Source organism: Triturus cristatus, chromosome 5_1 (assembly GCF_964204655.1).
Source record: "Triturus cristatus chromosome 5_1, aTriCri1.1, whole genome shotgun sequence".
Classification (NCBI taxonomy): Eukaryota; Metazoa; Chordata; class Amphibia; order Caudata; family Salamandridae; genus Triturus; species Triturus cristatus.
This window is the reverse complement of record NC_140587.1, coordinates 749963071-749982841: the sequence shown is the minus strand read 5'-3', so window position 1 is coordinate 749982841 and position 19771 is coordinate 749963071.

The window sequence follows — 19771 nt, the reverse complement described above, 5'->3', positions numbered from 1 at the left end:
CCGTTGGGCCATCTCCGTGCATCCAACCTTGCCCTGGCCACCGTACTTCACATCCACCGTACTCCAGCATACAGGACATTGTTCACCCACCTGGCCACACATACCTGGGACTCCCTCCCCGGGTACCTCCACATGAGCCATGACCCCTACGCCTTGATGATAATCTCCCAAATAGGTCTCTCCGCACAGTTTAGCAAGCACCCCCTCAGCAGCCAGAGGCAATCACAGGTGAATGTTGTGCTCCATGCCTACATTGTATGATACCTTGTGACCCATGTGTGTCCTGTACCAGACTCTGATCTCAGGGTATGGATGGCTGGAGTTAGTTCAACACTCAGGCATAGTTAGACATTTCCACACACATATGTCGTTGAATAATGCCAAATGACAGCAACATCTCATGTGCAGAAAAATAAGATTTTATTTTTGTTGGGGTGAGTCTTTTGGTAGATGTGCTAAGGTGCACTACCGGGGTAATAGAATCCAAAGTTCACAGGGGGAGATGGCATCCTTGTCAGTTGGAGTCATCAGAGTCCAGACCACAGTGTTGGTCATCATTGGTCAGACTGTGACCAGCAAGTCCATGTGGCAGAGAATGTCATTGGGTGAGGTGCTGCTGTTGCGCCAGAGGGCCAGGTGCCAGGCCAGGTGACCTGGGAGATGGGGATGGTCCGCTGACTCTCACGGTCTTTTACGTGGACGATCCACCTTCCTCCGGGGACCCTCAGATGCAGGCCTTGACGATGTTAGGGACACTCCGTCAGACGAATCCTCCTCCTCCTCGTCCCTCCCTGTGTCTGGTGCTGGTCTACGCCTGGGGGTACAGGGAGGGTTTGCCAGGCTTTGGGCGATCTGACGGAGTGATTGGCTCACGTCCCTGTGCACCGCCAGGAGCTCAGCCAGTCTTGCTTCCATCCGTCCTTGGTGTTGTTGATGACTGGCATGATGCTCGACCTGCAGGTTCTTAATCTCATCGAGGGTCCCCTGCATCCTGGAAAGTCTGGTCACGACCTGGTCGATGCCTCTGGTGTCACGCCGGTATGGGTCCAGGATATTGCGTATGTGTGACATACCGGTGTCCTGAGCTGGCTGGTCAGGTTCGCGCCTCTGCCTGCCTCCACTCCCACCACCCCTGCCCACTTGAGCCTGGCCTGCCGTTGTGGGCACATCGGGTCTACGGGACCCCTGAGGGATGGCATTTGCAGGGTTGCCTGCCTCCTCCTGGGTGCCCGGATAACCTTGTCCCTCCTGGTCAGACTGGCTCTGTTGTTCAGTGCGAGCAGGGCTCCTGGGTGTGTCCTGGGATGTGGCAGGAATGGGGGTGATGGTTGGCACAGATGTACCTGACGCAGGTGCTGCAGGTGCTTGGGCACCAGAGGGGCCAGGTGGGTCGGGGTCATCCACGGAGTGGTGAGAGTCGTCACTGCCGGTGGGATCGTCTTCACGCGGAGCCTGGGACAGTGATTCTTCCCCCCCCCAGTGTTGGGGGGAGATCGACGATGTTGCCCTGTGTGTGAGAGAGAGACAATGTCAATGGTGTTTCCTGCCACATCTATGTTTCATACATATTCAAGTTGACACAGTTCCTCCAGGTAGTTGGTTGTCCCTAGCATTCTTCTCAATGTCCACTTGGGTATGGGTATGTGGCGGGGGACATATTGGGATGTTCTCCTGAGTGTTTGACCTGTAGATTGGTGGCTCTGATGCTTTTTTGGCTCTGGATTGGTTTAGTTGTGTCACATGTCCATTGTGGGAGTGTGTAAATCCGTTGCCTGCCCCGGGGGTGTGTGCTTGTGTTAGGGGCGGTGTGACCGGGCGTGCTGTCGTGTGTAGTGTGAGTTGTCATTGGGTCTCCCAGGTGATGTGTCTGTCCCCTCATGGTGCATGCTGGCATGACAGTGAGTGTGAGTTCCTGTGCTAGATACCTGTGCTTGTGGAGTTGGATTTTGAGTGTACAGTGGTTCCAGGAGGGCCTTGTGCTGCATACAGCAGGGCCCAGTGTCAGCTACCTCGTCAGTAGTTTGCCAGTCCCTGTGCATTGTGCATGGGTATGTACATATGCCATATGGGCTGAGGGCATTGTTGTCTGTGTCTCATTTCCACAATGTGTTGTGTGGGGCCCACCCTCCCAGCCTCCCAGACATCCAGTCTTGTGTTTGTGGTTGTTGTAGCCTTGGACATGGCCTTGCCTTGATTTGTGAAGGGTGCATGGAGACGTTAGTGGCATGAGCGTGGTTTGTGAGTGTGGTTGTGTGCGGTGAGTGCTTGGGGGAAGTTGCGTGCATTTGGTGTATATGTTGTGTGGACCCCATTGCCCCCATGTTACGTAAGTTGTTTGTGTACTCACCAGGCTCTGCGACTCCTTCCACTCCATGTACTCCCACCGGCGGTAGCAGGGCCATCACCTTCTCCTCCCAGGGATGGTAGTGTACGGGTCTGCGGGGCGGCCCACCTCCAGTGATGTTAGTCTGGGCATATTCTTCATTCATTTTCCTCTTGACCGCCCGGCGCAGATCGTACCACCTGGCTTGGCATTCATGCCTGGTCCTTCGGACGGGCGCAACAGCATTCACCTTGTCGACAATCCTCTGCCACATGGCAGATTTTGCAGATATGCTAGTCTGTGAAGAGGGGGATGTTTGTGGTGGAGGTTGTGTGAAGGCGTGTGAGTGAAGGTGTAGTGAAGGTATGAGTAATGTGGAGTTGTTTGTGTGTGGGGTCTGGTAGCAGTGGGTCTGTTTCAAAGGCTCATGGGTTGTGTGTGTGGGCCCTTTTTATTGGTTCATTTTTGGGGGTTGCTGTGTTTGAATTTTGGTGGGTGTGTTATAAGAGGTGGTTGTGATTTGGGGCCTCTGTTTGGCTGTTTGGATGTGCCAGGTCAGTCATTGAGATGTATTTTGTCGTGTGGATGTGTTTGGTGGTGTTGTGCGAGTCGAATTGACCCTCCTTGTGCTGTTTTACAGTGTCCTGGTTCTGTATGAGTCTTTTTCGCGTAGGTGCAATCCGTACATGCGCGATGCTGGGTGTGGGTGCTGGGGTACGGTGTTGGAGTGCGGCGCGTACATGCGGTGGGGGTACGGTGCGTACACGGGCGGACCTGGGGTACGGCGCGTGCATGCGGAGGTACTGCGCGTACAGGGGGGGCGGCGCGTACATGAGGGGGTGCGTTGCGTACATGCGGTGGGGGGGCAGGGGGTACGGTGCGTACATGCAGTGCTGGGGTAGGTGCGTACATGCGGTGGGGGGCCGGGGGTACGGTGCGTACATGCGGTGGGGGGCGGGGGTTCGGTGCGTACATGCGGTGCTGGTGTACGGTCCGTACATGCGGTGCTGGGGTACGGTGTGTACATGCAGTGCTGGGGTACGGTGCGTACATGCGGTGAGGGGCAGGGGGTACGGTGCGTACATGCGGTGGGGGGGCAGGGGGTTCGGTGTGTACATGCGGTGCTGGGGTATGGTGCGTACATGCGGTGCTGGGGTATGGTGAGTACATGCGGTGAGGGGCAGGGGGTATGGTGCGTACATGCGGTGGGGGGGCAGGGGGTACGGTGTGTACATGCGGTGGGGGAGGCAGGGGGTAAGGTGCGTACAGGTGGTGCTCGGGTCCGGTGTGTACATGCGGTGGGGGGCAGGGGGTACGGTGCGTACATGTGGAGGTACGGCGCGTACATGCGGGGGTGATGCGCGTACAGGGGGGACGGCGCATACAGTTGTGGGGCTGGGGTACAGTGCGGACAGGGTGGTGTACGGTGCTGACAGAATTGGGGGTGGGGGGGCTGTACGGCTCGTACACGGGCATAGGTTTACACGTGTACATGTGTGCTACTGCATTAGCTCCGTACGGGCCTTTTTCCGTGCGATTGTGTATTCGGACGGACGGTCGGAATCGTACTTGCGTGTTCGGACTTGTGTTTTACGATTTGCACGTACAAATGCCCGGCTCACTCTCGTACACTTTTCCCGACGATATTCGGACATAAAAAATTTCCGGCGCACTCTCGTAGACTTTTCCCTACGCTAATCGTAGATATTTTTCGCGTACGGATCGTACTTGGCCGTTTGTACAGTACTTGTACGACTCGTACGTAAAAAAATATGGATACGAGTCGTACGGTATTTTTTTTTACCGGATCGGAATCAGCACCTAAATGTTAAGTTATTGTTGATTGATTTAACAGGGTCTTTAATTATTTAAGTATTGTTACATATTTCTAAAGTTTATATTTAATTTATATAATTAATTTAGATTAATAATTTTAATTATTTATTTTTAAATATATTGTTATGTGCTTTAATATGGTAGATTAATTGCAAATAATGATATATATAGATATTTCAGTATACTTAGCATTTTTTGATGATACTCTTTTTCACTATATTTTTGACATGATATGTTTGTAGTTTACATACTTGGGGCCTTATTACGAGTTTGGCAGTCCAACCACTACCACACTGCAAACCTGCCTGCAGTATTATAAGAGTGGTGATCAGACTGCCACAGAACCGCTGCAACCACCTGGGTTCAAGGATCCCGTAGCGGTCGCAGCAGGCAGGAGCACTAAGATGCTGGCGGTGACGCAAGCATATCACAAGTTGCCTGTCCATTGCCCGGCGGAGCAACATCAAAGGGGGCCCTAACAGGGCCCCTTGCCGCTCCTGGACTTTGAGATTCATGCTGGCGGAAACATGTGGAGCCCCCCTGATTTTACGCCCCCAGTTCCCGCACAGCTTGGCATCTATGCCACACTGTGCAGAAAGGTGCAGTTGGCGCTCTGAGAGCGTCGGTCTGCATGTTAGGCTCTTCTATGAGCCTTACAGACTGCTGCAGGACTGCCAGACAGACCAGGATTTAAATCCAAATCTAGCAGGTGGTCGCACCATGGCTTTGGCGGTCCTAGGACAGGAACCATCTGCTGTAGGACAGCCAAAGTTGTAATAAGGCCCAAAGTATGAAAAGTATGAAAACCCGATGATGCTTTGTACACAACATTCTTGTGTCAAGATAATTACTTACAAGCAACATCAGAGATGCTTTGTGGTCTTCATTATGGACGTTGTTCTCTGATGTTTAGGATTATTTCAGTACAATGGTTAGGCCCGAAACCAGATTTGTTGTCTGAGAATAAATGGTTGGATTCCAGGAAGTGTTTCAGTTGTAACATAGCTCGTCGTGATTCATGGATTTAGAGATTTTGGCAAGGAAAGGAATCTTAGACATGGGTCTCTAATTAGTAAGGTGAGGTATCACCAACTCCAAGCTCGTTTGAAAGGGCATTTTATAATGGATTGTATTAGGTTATCAGGCTGGATCCCTTCATGTAATGCTGCACTATGATTTGAGGGTTTTGTAAGGTATAATATTGTTTGTTGTTTGGAGCTATATGTTCAGATTGTTTGAAATTGGATGAAGTATGGTGTTAGACTTGGAAGAATATTTTTTAGATGAAATAGTTACTAAGGGCCTGCTTACGATCTTTGTGGATGGGACATTCCGTCACGAATATGGTGGATATGCTCCAGCGTGTAGTTTCCTATCCTCCCTTCGTCACAGACCAGATACCATACTAACGCTTTCACTCAATACATTCATTGGTGGGACCCATAACACCAACACTCACACACTCTCATTTGGTCTGCTCTTACTGGAGGGATAGATGTTCCAACCGCTGGCGTGAAAAGAATATCTTTTAGTCTAATAAAATTCTATTTACATAAACATACACTGAATATCCTTAATCCAGCACATCTTAATCCTGAATCTGTAGATATCCCTTCCACTTTACCGATGGATCAATTTAGTTGAATTTGGAAAAGTGATTCTAATCCTTTTCATTTATATTCAGACGATAATAAATAACCCAACACATTTGCTTGTTAATCAATACATTTTATCTAATAAATGCAAATTTCTTTAGTAAGAATTTTAATCAATTCACAGAACATCATAGTTACCTAATCTGGCTATTAGTCGTCCTCTTAAGTCAATCGATTCGTCATGCAACACGCTACAGTTCCAAAGATTGGTATGGACCATAAACGTGTCCGCATCGATCAATGCCCATCGGTCTAAGAGTCCTCAGTTCATCAGGAAAATGGGCAGCAATCTAATCTGTCAAAGATTCGGGAGAACAGCTGTTCTGCAGTGTCACCGTCCTCTCCATCAGCATAACATCAGGAAAAAGAAAATCAGCGATTCTAACTCACTAGTCTACCTTCTTTTATAATGAAATTAATGATAAAATGTATCAAAAGTCAGTTTTAGGCACTTCTGATTGGATGGTTAAGTTTGTCTGTTTCCCAAAGTCTGTGATGTCACACTGTCAGACATGATCCATCCGGTTTTGCAAAGATTGTCCATTGTTAAAGCTCTTGGCAGTAGTCCAGTCACGACCTTGTCAGTGGCACAGGCTGTGTGGGTCATCTTGAGGCCACTTGTTCAGGAGCCTGGAGCATGCGCACTTAGTCGGAAACCTCGTGGAATGGTAGTTGTTTCGTCGAGTCCGTAGGTCGGCCATTTTATCAGAGGCCAAATTGGTCAACTTAAGCAAAACAAACACAAAAATAATTAAAACATGGAAATAACGAATAAAATGTTTAACCCTCACTAATTCCCGTAAGTGTGTGTAATTATCTAGCATATTGGCGACATTTAAAGTGTTTATACTCACCCAATGATGTCATCTGGTGCAACTTACAATTACATCACAAAAGCAACATATACCATGTAATATTCTATTTTTCTATTGTTAGTATGCATACGTATATTAGTTTAAGGATTATTTTAGCCATGCAAATGCAAATCCCGCGTGTAATTCATACATTAGTAGGGTTGATTAGATAGCAAACAAACACATTAATACTTATTATAATTAATAGTTTATTCTAATTAGTATGAACATGCAGAATGGTGGGTATACAAAATTTTGTTTTACCCGCTCCATCAGATATCCTGTCCTTCATATCACAATTTCTATAGGCTATAATAGAATTGTAATACAGCAGACAGGATATCTGTCACATTTGTGGCGGAGTATCACATTAGGCCCATAGTTCTTGTCAGTGGCAGCTGGTACAGAACGTGGGTAGCGGGTACAAACAAAATATAACACTCAACTTTGCACGGCAGCCGGATCCCCTCTGTTGTCTCTCCTCCGCTTCTCTTCCTGACTCCCGGAAGTAGGAAGCACACAGGCTCCCCATAGCCAATCACAATGTGCTATTACTAGAATGACAGCAGCATTGTGATTGATCTGAGCGGCATGGTTCGGCACTCAGACAGGGAGTGGATGCCTGTGCATGTTCTCCACCCAGGCTGTGCAAAACAGCCAGATGGAGAACATGCTCAAAGCGCATTACTGTTTGGCTGGCCCAAGACAGTCGACCAAACTGCCATGCGCACTTTAGTGCACATATTTTCTCCTCTCCCTGCTCTGACAGCCCAGCCCCTAAACTGCCTCACACTGAAAAATAAAATGATAACATTGTGTTATTATCCTTTTCTTTTTCTGCATTGCTGAAAAGCAGTGGGGTGATGCTCCTACGCCTTAGCGGAGGAGCTGCCACTGGTTCTTGTGATGGCACCGAAGGAGTGGAATATCTTTGCAGTACCTTAAGTTCTGTGTATACAATGATCGAATCGTTAGCGGAGTTTTTACCGCCAGTGAGGCTTTCCATTTAATGTGCTTTCTTTTTTGCAGCCAGGGCTTGATTGTTGTTTAATTAGTGGTGGGCCTTGCACAGCTGTTTTCTGATTGGTGGACTGTGACCTTTCTGTTTTAGCAAGTGGCGTTTTTTTAGAACCATGGCTGTGTAGATTTTTGTGTTGAAAGTGGCTTTATTTTTCAGTGGGGCTTAGCTGTCCAGTGAGCGTTTACTTTCGCTGTGATGTTGTTTGAGAAAGACATACGGATTTTATTTTTAGAGTCGTGGAGATTCCTAGTAAGTGCTGAGTAAGTATGAAACTTGAAATTTGAATAGCTTGATGGTTGAAGTGAGACTGCCCATGAAGATAGTGGGATTTAGGTTAAACAGAATGCATAGCAAAGTACAATATGTACCAATCTGCCATCTCCTAAATCACTACTGTAGGGAAAATGTTCGCATCCAAACATATAAAGAGGCAATCCAGAGGGAAAAAAATGGGAACCAGAAGAGCAGACACAGAGTGGCAATTATGAAAAGGCAATCAGCAATAATGGACCGGACTTTTCTTTCTAGAGATTCTTTTATTCATTAATAACAAGCTTGCTTTAATACTACAGTGAAACGAATGGGACTGAAAGCTCTCAAATTTACAAAAAATGTTTAAATTCAAACACTAGGATTTATGGATAAAAAGCTAGTAATGTGTGCATTGCATGGTGGGCCTGAATGAACGTGAGCCATTTAATCGGTTGCAACAGTCTGGATGGAGCACGTGATGATTAACATTTGCGGAGCATCGGTGGCAACAACTCGTATTTCACACATTTCTTTTTTTAAATAAGCAGATACACAATATTTTCAAATAAGCAGAGACACGGCCAATCAGAATATTCAGAACAAAACATAATAATATTAAATATTATCAAAATATGTAATTTGGTGTATTTTTTGTTAACTTGTTAGAATTCAGTGTTGATTGCTTGCTAAGTAATGTGATTATGATTCATCAAAACATCTGCTCTTGCAAAATAAGCGAAACACTTCAACTTTAAATACCACTGATTGAGAGTTATATGATCTGTATATATTGTTCATGAAAAATATGCAGCACAATTTATTTTATTTTATTTATAAAGTTTTGTATAGCGCGAACATGACCCTAGAGGGTATCAGAGCGCTTCACATTTAGGGTAGGTAGGGTACAGTTGTAGGAAAAGAACATTTGTTACATATATGGGAATAGCATGGTAAAGCTGGAGTTCACAGTTGAACAACAATGTAGTAGTCAATCAGGGCAGGTAAGTAAATAGAACCAAGGTCTTTGCAGAGACAAGGAGTCACAAGTGCTAGATATTACGTTTTTTCTAAGTGCCATTGTTACAGAAAATTTTCCTCTTTTCCAATTGCAGAATATTATTATTTTATTTTTTAAGGCAAACGGGACTTAACTAAGTTACCACATATCGCACGGTTCTACCACCTTAACAACAGGCCGCAGAGTAAGAAGTGGGACTTCGGGCTGGAATTCCGAGCCACCTCAAATGAAAATAACAGTCTAAGGGCTAACATTTGAAATAATACGTTCTTTAATGAATTTAAGGGTTACCTTCTTAACTAAAACGGAATCCTCAATCGTTTCCCATGTACCTGGCATGCTGCTGATTATCTTTCCTCTGTTGCATATTCTAAAAGGAGGGTCGTTATCACGGCAATATACGAATTAAACATATCTGAAGCAGTGCAGCTTAATTTGCTTCATCTAAAAATGTCGTGCCCTTTTACTTAAAAATCACAACAGCTTTAGATGTCTTGCCTACCTCATGTTTTCCATAAAGTCTACAGTAAAAAAAACTTCTCTCTTTTCCCCAGTCGCCCTTCATCTCTCCCCACCCCCATTGGTCCCCCACCGCTCCTAAAAAGGCAGAGGCAGTTGTCACAGTCCAAGAAGTTGCTTGACATTAACTCATTCCCTCGGCTTTGCCAATCTTTTTCATTGTTGACTTCACCAGGACGGAGTTCATGGCATTTTCCAGTGCATCTAAATTAAAGGTAACACAGGTGTGCAGGCTGAGTGGGTGCATGCTTTTAAACTTCTCATTTGCATATTTTTCCCAGAAAGCAATGACTTCGTGGAATGCCTCTGCTGCTTGCAGCTCTATTGGTGATATTTGTTCCATATCTGAAGGATGCCTCTACAGTCCAGCAACATGCAACATAACGCCTGAGGTCTGGAACTATTGCAGAGAATTTGGGCCAAAATGTATGAACTCCTTTACTTGCCACAAACCTTGCAATTCGCAAATCGCAGGGTTTGAGACCAGTAGATGAGTTTTCAAATGTACTCAACCCAATTAGTGATTTGGTATCAGGTTACCGAAATCGCTAAATTAGTTTAGGAAACAATACCAAGTAGGTATTTGGAAGGAGCATGTTAAGGGTGACCCTTACAAATATGGATTCCTTATGTTATGTATTGATTTTTTATGTTATGTATTAATGTTCTGTGATTAAAATCTAGTTGTAAAAGGTTAACATTCGTAGTAGTCTCATGGACCACTGCCTAGCCTTAAAAAAGTTTGCTAAACTGTTAAATTTTTTTCGACGCATCCTGTTTTACTTTAAGAAAAACTAGCTACATTTTATAAAAAGTTACAGATATGAGAGACAGCAGAGATTTGGTTGGGTTTATCTCAAATCCAAACTCTTGAAGGAGATAAATACCAAATGAAGATGTTGACCTACAAGAACTTAGACCATTGACCATAGGCCATAGACCATAGTCTAGATATTGTTGAAATAGATTATCAAACAGATCCTATGCTTGAGAAATTGAGGTATAGGTTTCATTAGGTTGTTGTAATGCCAAGAGGCAGATGACAACCAAAGGGAAGCACTAAGAATGTCTAAGTTGAAATTTCCAGATAACCTGGAGGATGCAATAAAGAGGATGAAAATTATCGTTGGAGAGGGAGGAGTCCTTGAAAATGAGATTCACCATGATATCCCCTTTTCTCAAAAGATCATGTAGGAAGTGGATACCCTACATTTTGAAGTGTCTGCACAGTGTTCATGTGTTGAAGTCTTTGAAATTGATGACTCGCCTATAACTGCTTTCCTTCTTGTGTCCACACAGAAGATATTGCTCAGACATTCCAATATATTACTTTCTTTTGAGGCAGGGGTAGTGTATCTTGGTCTATGAACTCTTGCTTCTCCAGAGAAAATGTAATTGGCGTTAGGAGAGACGTTTGATGTGGGGTAATAAAACCTCCAGATGAAAGCCTCTAACAGACTGGAAAATCCAAGCAGCCCAAGTAATCTGAGCCCAGGATTTAACAAACAATCAAATCCCACCTCCTAGATTTACTGGGAAAGAAATGTGAACTCTTACTTGATAATGAATAGGTTAGACTCTCTGCACTGATTGCCCATGATTCCTGCAGCTTCTGAAGGGTCTGGGTCAGGCACCCCAGTAGCCTCTTTTCCTTGGATAACCTCTGGAGGGGGGCTGGAAGGGAGTCAGGCTCAGGAGTGCTGCCTGTCTCTGCTGACCCTTGGAAAAGGGTCTGATCGAATACTTTTATTAAAGTTGCTTGGGCCATTTCAAGGAAGTGAAAGTGCTGACAAATTTTGTCACTTACTTTGTAAAGGGCTCACCAAAAAATGAACACTAAATCGATTGTCCAACTTAATTAGAAGGAAAGTCGCAAAGCCTAGGTTCATTCCTTAACAGGATGAATTGGCTTCTCTCCACAGAGATGACAAAATTCACATTTCCCAAAAGACTTATGGCCCACCGGGCCCAACTCACTAACACATCGGGGTCAACAGGACTACAATGCTCATTGACTTTGAATGCCAGATCCAAAACATTTGAAAGATGGTCCAAGAGATGCAGAAGTTTATCTTGATCTGCCCACGAGGACCAGTGAATACCCTTTTCTGGATCCTTAATGTACTTACTGAAAAATCATGACAATTTTGAGCCAATTTCTGGAGTGTTAGCAACTTCACCTTCTAGTGAAGGGCGAGGACATTACACATTGAGGCAGAAGCCCACCTCCTTGGGAAAGGGTTTCTGAGCCTAGATTGGACCTATGCTGCTATTCTAGCAGAGGCAGCCCAGTCGGAGGAACATGAGTGCACTATCTCCTATGGATCAAAAGGGTTACTTAGAAGGTGAACAGATGCTGTGTTAGAAGGACCTTCCCATCATCATCCCCAAACATTCTGTATTTGGGCAAAGGATGCCACAGGAGCTCTAAGTCCAGTTCTGAGGTATCATAGTCATCTCATGATCCTCTGATTCTTCAGAATAGAAATTCTTCTCAGTATCTTACATGTCCATAGGTAGGGAATCTAGATATGCCAATATTAGACTGTCTAAGGCAGCCAGCTTAGACACTTTCCTTGGCTTAGTAGGGGCTTTTCTGCCGTCATTAGGGACCTCAGTGGCTGATCCAGGAGGGATGGGGTATTTGGGACTGACAGGAGGGAGATATATGTCTTCAAGTTTTGAGCGACAGGGCCAAAGGAGGAAGACACAGCACAGATGTTTGAACATAATTTTGATTGGATGGGTTTAAAACTAAATTGTCCTTTTTGAAAACATAATGCTCATCTCCATCAGGAGTGAGGTCAATTTTAGCAGTGCTCGGATTACCTTGAGACATCTTCCCAGAATATGAAAACGTTTGGCAATATCTATTTAAGTCACTATCACAGAACACCCATACCGGTAGGTAAGGTCCTCACTATTGCCCACCTGCAAGTATAGGAACAGAGAAGAGATAACATCAGCAAAAGTGACACAGGCTCAACTAATTAAAATATAAGGAATTCCCCAGGTTCTGCAAACCAATTCTATAATATTATTTGAACTCAACAAATTCTGTTGAGGTGGGCATCGATTTTATTCTAGGAAAATGAAGGTTAAGTCAAGAGACTGAGAGGGTGCCATCTGTCACATCTACTTTGAAGTGGGACTTGACGTGTAGCAAAGACACAGTTTAGAGATTATCAGCGATGGCCAGAAAAGAAAGCAGGAGCTCCCAGAGCCGATGGACAACCAGCACAAAGAAACACTCTGTTGCTATCTGCAAGGCTCTTCACACAGCGGCGGTCGGTGCAGGTAACTGCGGTGAGAAGGTGGGGAGATGTTGACAGACGTCGTAATAGGATTTATTCATGTATTTAATTTTCCCTACTCCGTCGTCTGTCGACTGCCTGCCTCCCGCCACGCCCCCACCATGCTTACCTGCACCAACCGCCACTGTCTCCACACACCATAAAATTACAAAGGGTGGGGTGGGCAGCATTTTAATCAAATGACTTTAAATTCACTTAGTTGATCCTGACAAACAGTGTGAGGAACGGTGTCACTGACAAAAGTCTACATGATGCAGAGACTCAAAATAGAAATTGACCCAAACTGAAATCATGTCAAAAGAACATTACATGAAGACATAAGGAAGAAATAAATCATGGCTGCTTCGAGCAGCAAGATAGAGGCAGTTCTACAGTTGTCACCAATGTTCATGTGCTTTACTGGATTGTTCTTGGTTGTTGGATTTTCTTCTTGGAATTTGCTGATTCTCTTCTATGAACAATAGGCATTGTAGTTCTTTATATATGTTATCCTGGTTTACTGTCATTCACATTTGGCTGCTGTTGAATAGCAAGAATGAGAATGCTATATGTGAATCATGTGGTATTGTCATAGAATTATGACCAGTTGGTATGCCTGCAGACATCAGCCCCCCCCAAAAAAAAAATCTCAAAGAAACAACCTCTCCCACAGACAGAACTAAATGTACATATTAATGTACAATTGAGGCACAGTATTGTCTGCATGTGACCACAACATACAAGAAAGAAAACCTTGCTTTTGTGGCACATGAACAGAACTAGGTTAAGGAAAGTTGATAGCATCCCACAGACATTTCACTATGCACAAAATGTATCAATTGGTCAATTCTGTTTATTTGGGTATTTAAAACAACCATTCATTGCAAAACATGATTCCGTTCTTCAGTATACCATATTTCATTCTTATCAAATAGACACAAATCAGGGCAATTTCGTTAATTCCATATCTCTCTGTGACATGTGCCTATCTTTCATTTATGTACGTTACTTATAATTCCAGACATACCACAATAATCTCATACCTACTCAATAACCACCCTAACATATAGTTTTGATTTTAATCATACTGCTAAGTCAAGTATTGGTCCACTCGAATGGATACTACCTCAGTCATCAGCATCTCCAAACAAATATAGGTTGTTCAGCATTGAAAAACATGCACTGGCAATAGGTGTGGCCTTGGCAAACAGGTGTGGTGGTCACATTTTACTTTATTTTTTGATGCAAGCATGTGCCACAAAAAAAAAGAAAATATGCCACCAACTAAAGATGATGATGGATTTAACCCAGATCTCTTGTCTGGGGGTGAATGTTTTGATTCGTTCTGCATTCCGTCCATCGATTGTGTGTCTTTTGCTTACCACCTAAAGATGTGCACGTTATGCTAAACTTAAAAAATGTACATATGTGGTTGTTTTACTAGTGATATTTTCAACAAGCCTTCCAGTTGTACCTTGCATTTTATTAATATTATTGTTTGTGAATGAGACAAGAATAAATCACCACCTTACCACATATCATACTCTCAGGCATCTACAATGTTATAATGTTACTTGAGGTACTTGATGACAACAAAGCTGTAAAAGAAACAACAAATAAATTACCATTTTACTGGCAAAATATATAACTGGTATTTAAAGTTAATATATAAAAGTATATTAATAAAAAGCATACCTTGTACCATTTCTATCTCCGAAGAGAGTTTTGGTGGGTGTGAACAAAATGCACTAGCTTTGTGCAGTCAATCCAAGTGAAGAGAGACAGTTGGAAAAGAGGGCTGACCCAGTGCCGAATGCAGTATTATGTGATGGGCAGAAGCAAAATGTGAATGATATTTAATTGACCAATGATTGAAGCCGGCTAACCAAAAGCCCTTCTGTATGTATATTCCATATGAATTGTTTGGCAACACAATATTCTGGTGAGACAGCTAGCGCTGTCTCAAAGGCCAGACCTAAAGAAATACTTGTCAAGAGTGGTTTAATGCATCTTGTATTTGTGGTAATATAATACAGAATCAAATGAAAATGCATCACGTTTTGAGTGATAGTCCATCATTGCGCACTTTTGATTTTTCACTGACAGTGTTTTGCTACTAATTGTATATTAAAATAGTGAATGTAGGTCAAAAGTAAATATTTCCAACAACTTCCTTATTTAAGGGTTATCATTATCCAATAAATGTTGTTCTAGCACATCAGATGAATTTATTGGTACCTGCATATGTTTAGATGGGTAAATGATATCTACCTCTTTATCACTGATCTTCTCAGAGATAAATACCTTTGTGACGTGTATCTTATTTTTTCTATTTTTTTAAGATCCATAAAATAGCTAGTAATGCGCAATTAATTAAATGATACAATATCATCTTCAAGGAAGTTGTTCAATCCATCAGCTTTGAATTTTACTACTTTTTGCTAATATTATAAAGTATACCTAATTATTGTTAAATAACATATGTTACACACACAAAAGTAGGGCCTGGAGGAGTTTTAAAGACCTGCATGGGCGCACTCCCCAAATTTCACAAATGCCACACAACGGGCCTACGGGTCCTGCAAAAATGACTGAAAGGAATGTAAGTTTCAGGATGCCAAGATTGAATGGAGGGGGTATCCCTCATTAGGACAGTTCCCCTCACACATCAATGGTGTCATGCTTCATCATAGGGGGCCTGCTCGCGTCAGGACCTAGTCCTTACGCGGGCTACTAAGCCCTCTCTACGAGGGAGGAGCTCAGTGATGTTTTGAATATGGGCAGATGGATTGTACTAAAACCCTATGTGAGCCTTGTGTATGTAGGAGAACATACAACAAAGAAGAGTGCAGTGCTGAAAAAGTGTAGGTGAATTAAACTGTCTGCAGGGCTAGCCAGTAGCAAATTTTATTAAGCTACCCAGCAACAGGATTAAAAAGCAATAAGCTGGTCTATGCCACTAACCACCATTAGAGGTAGGGCATATTGGTGATCGACATGTTTCAGCCCTCAGGCTTTCATCAGGATCAGTTGAAACTTTAGCTACTGCAACAAAAGTGAAGTGTGACAAAAATATAGTGAAGTGGGTAGAAAACAGTGGTGTCTCGGTAATTTATACTGAACCAGGAGGTTGTGTCCAGTTGACTTCACCGATGGGACCTAGACAGGAAGATCAGAAAGAAATAAAGAGACATCAATCTTGGGTCCTCTTACATCCAGTCAGTAATGGAGTAAACTAGACTCCACTTGTGTGTCACTTGAATATTCTATTGTGGGTACTCATCACATTCAGGTGGACATGTTGCCTCTTCTGTCCCGGGCTGTATTAAGCCGTAGGTACACATGCCAGCCACCCTCTATGAGAGAGGTGGTGGCGTCAAATTCAAAATAACACAAGGAAGACAGACATAGACTACACAAAGGGAGACAAACCTAAAATGACTGCGACATATTTTTATGAGCTAGGTAGTGTTAGTTGAACACTGAAACCATGCACAATAGCCTAGATGAAAGACAGGCGATCTAGCACATGGCAGCAGGGATGGGCTGGCAACCAGTACCTTATTTGACTTTCAAGTGGACACACATGAATGTAAAAAGAATTCACAGTAAGAGTTACTGAAAATAAACTGTGAATGAATCTGCCGCTCTTCGAAGTACAAATGCGCCTGCTGTTAGTAGCGCTGAATATGGACTTTAAAACTGTTGAAGCACTTCGGGAGAAACCAGCATGCTGGGGCAGTACAAAAAAGTGAAGAACAAACGGGCACATAATTACGACAGAAAAGCGCCTGTTCATGAAGGCGCTAAAGGCTATCCAAACACGTCTGGTGGAAAACTAAATGTGAGAATGCCAACATAATACAAATATGCTAATTATAAGTAGCGCTGAATGCAGGCTGAGCACTTCCGGGACAACCGGCTCGCTTATGGCAGTTAAACTCAGTGTAATAAAAGAGACTTGCACTTAAACAGAGAGACGCAAGTCGTTACAAGCGTAAAATAACTACCAAGGTACATCTGGATAAACCAGTGTGTTTTGGTAAGATGGAGATCGATCGACAATCAAATATGCCACGCCAAAACATGGAATGGAATACAAAAGATCTCCGCTACTGTAAAAGCTTGTGGGGCTAACGACGGGCTCTAGATCCCTAAGGCACATCCATCTGTATCAGCGTGTGCCAGAATAGAAGTGCTCAAAAGAACGCTTACTAGGTATAGAGAACGTTAGCTCCGTGTGGTGTGTCTAGACCGGCAGGAGCAAACTCGTGCCTTTGATGAATCCTTATAAGATGGAAGAACGCCGAAACTTGGTGTAATCTGGGAAAAGTAGTTTTGGACCAGAGCATGATGGGAAAGATAGTTCGGTCACGTTATTCGCTGGAAAATGGACCACGTGCACGTAAGATAGTAGTCCTGGACCAAAGCATGATGGGAAAGTTAGTTTGGTCACGTTATTCGTAGGAAAGTGGACAAAGAGCACTGCACCTGAGGCTGTGCAGTGAAAAATCAAAAGCGATCAACCACAAATGGGCCGCTTTGACAAACAAATCCAAACAGAATAAAAAGAAAGATGAGTACAAAAAGGGGACTTTCAAAAGAGGGGAAATTGCAATAACCTTTAAGTAGCGGTCCGTTTGCCACGAAAGGATAAATTAATTCATAATTGAATCGTGACAATATGAACGAACGGATCTAATGTCACAAGGGTAAGTTATGTGACAAATTTATTAGCACAGATCACTTCAGCAAGGGCAGGTCAGAAGTGCCATTGCCAGATGGCCCGAGGAGGCAGGTTAGGGCCAGCCAAGGTATTTCATCATTCAGACCTGCATTAGCAGTGTTCAATCAAAACACCCAGCGTTGCTCTATCCGGAACAGTTTTAAGGTAAGGCCAGGTGTGGTAGAAGTCACATTATGCCTATCTAAGACCACCCAATGCAGGGAGTCCACTTGGTGTTGCATCTCTAGAAAATGTCTAGTCAAACGTATATTCTGTTTTGCGCACCTAATGGTGCTTTTATATTCCTGCATGCCCATTTGTATCTTGTGTGTCGTCATCCCTACGTATCTCAAACCGCAGGGGCAGATAATGAGATAAATGACACGTTCGCTATTGCAGTTAGTGTGGTGTGTTAGTACCCACGGTCTAGCAGTGCTCATATCTATTGTTTTTGTGATGCGTGTCTGGATGCAGACGGAACATGAGCCACAGGGACAATGACCTTGTACAGGTGGTAAATCCCAGAGTTTTCCCTGTTTCTGTGTTTTGTACAATAGGTCTTGTATGGACTAGAGTATCTTTGATGTTGCCACTGTGCTTAAAGGCGAATAGAGGTTTCTGTAATGTCAAATCACCTTTATTGAGAATTGACCTTGAATCTTTAAGACAGATTTCTTCAACACATTAGACAATGTGCTGAACATATTGACACATACTAGGCGAGATTGTGATGGTGCGTGGTTAGTGTGTTCGTTGTCCAGTAAGGCATCGCGATTGTTGTTAAATGATCGCTTAGCAGTTTCTTTAACCAAGACCTTCGGATATTGTCTGTCTAGGAGATTGTTCCTAAATATGTTAGCATGTACATGAAATTTGTCCTTAGTAGAGCAGTTCCGTCGTGTCCTAAGGAACTGCCCGAAAGGAAGGTTCTCACTGAGTGACTTTGGATTATAACTCCCATAGTGGGGCAAAGCATTTCGTGCCATTGGTGTCTTATATAGTTCAGTCTCTAATCTCCCTTATGATGGATATATCAAGAGAGCCAAGAAAGGCAGTTTCTCCTTGCTAAATTCACAGGTAAGTTTCAAATGCTGATTCCTGGTATTTAGCCAATTGTGGAAGTCCTGGATGGTTGTCATATCTCCTCGCCAGATCACAAAGATGTGATCGATGCATCTTTTGCACACTAAAATGTGGGATGAGAATGGATTGGATGTTGATAGGATGACATCTTCCTCAAACATATGCATGAACAAATTCCCCAGACTTGGCGCGAAAGTGCTCCCCATTGAGGTTCCGGACACTTGTAGGTATAGCTGGGTCTCAAACAAGAAGAAATTCTCTTTCATGGCCAGAGTGGCACATTTCATAATGAAAGAGAGAGGAGTCATGGTGTCAGGTGGATGGAGAGTCAATAGGGTTTCAATGCTAGCCAATGTCTGGTCTTGAGGAATCGAGGTATATAGTGATGCTACGTCAAAAGATGCCAGATAGTCAGTAGCGGAATCGAATTCCAATCCCTTAAGTAGTTGCAAAACATTCTTTTTTTGAAAAACTTTATTGTGCAAAGAACCATCATTACAAACATGGGCCTACAACCACCAGGGCCGGCCGCTAGTATATGCATGTCAATTGCTTGACGTCACGAAGCAGCGACTGATCCCCAGAGGCTCAGCAGGATTACAGGAGATATTCGCGGCAACTCAGAAGTTAGGCAGGATACAAATATTTTAAATTTTGAAAGAAAGGAACAAACAAAGAAAAAATGAAACAAAACTCAAGGCGAGAAACAGTCTAGACGGTGTCGAGCGCCGATGGGGGGATCCCACCATACCAGGTAAAGAATCAGGAGGTCAAAAGAGATGACCAGGGGGGGGAGGCAGCGGGGAAGTCAGAACAATCAGCAAAAAGGGTACAGTATTCCAGGAACCTCAGGATCAGGGGGACAGAGAAATGTCAGGAGTATCTTCAAAAGGGGGCGTACAAATGGTACCGCGGTAGGTGTTCCACTGACCCCAAATTCTACCCCACGCCCCGGGCTTGCCCCGAACCAGATATACCGTCTTCTCTCTGAACATGCACCAGTCCATGTTCTCCTTCCACACTGACACGGTGGAAGGCCGTCGGGAACCCCAAAGCTGCGCGATATCCCTCTTTGCAATCATGTTCCCAAGTGCCGCCCACCGGGCCTGGGCACCATTGTAATCATTCGGCTCCCATACATTCAACAAACATCGACGAGCCTCAGGCAACAGAGCGACCCCAGTGACACAC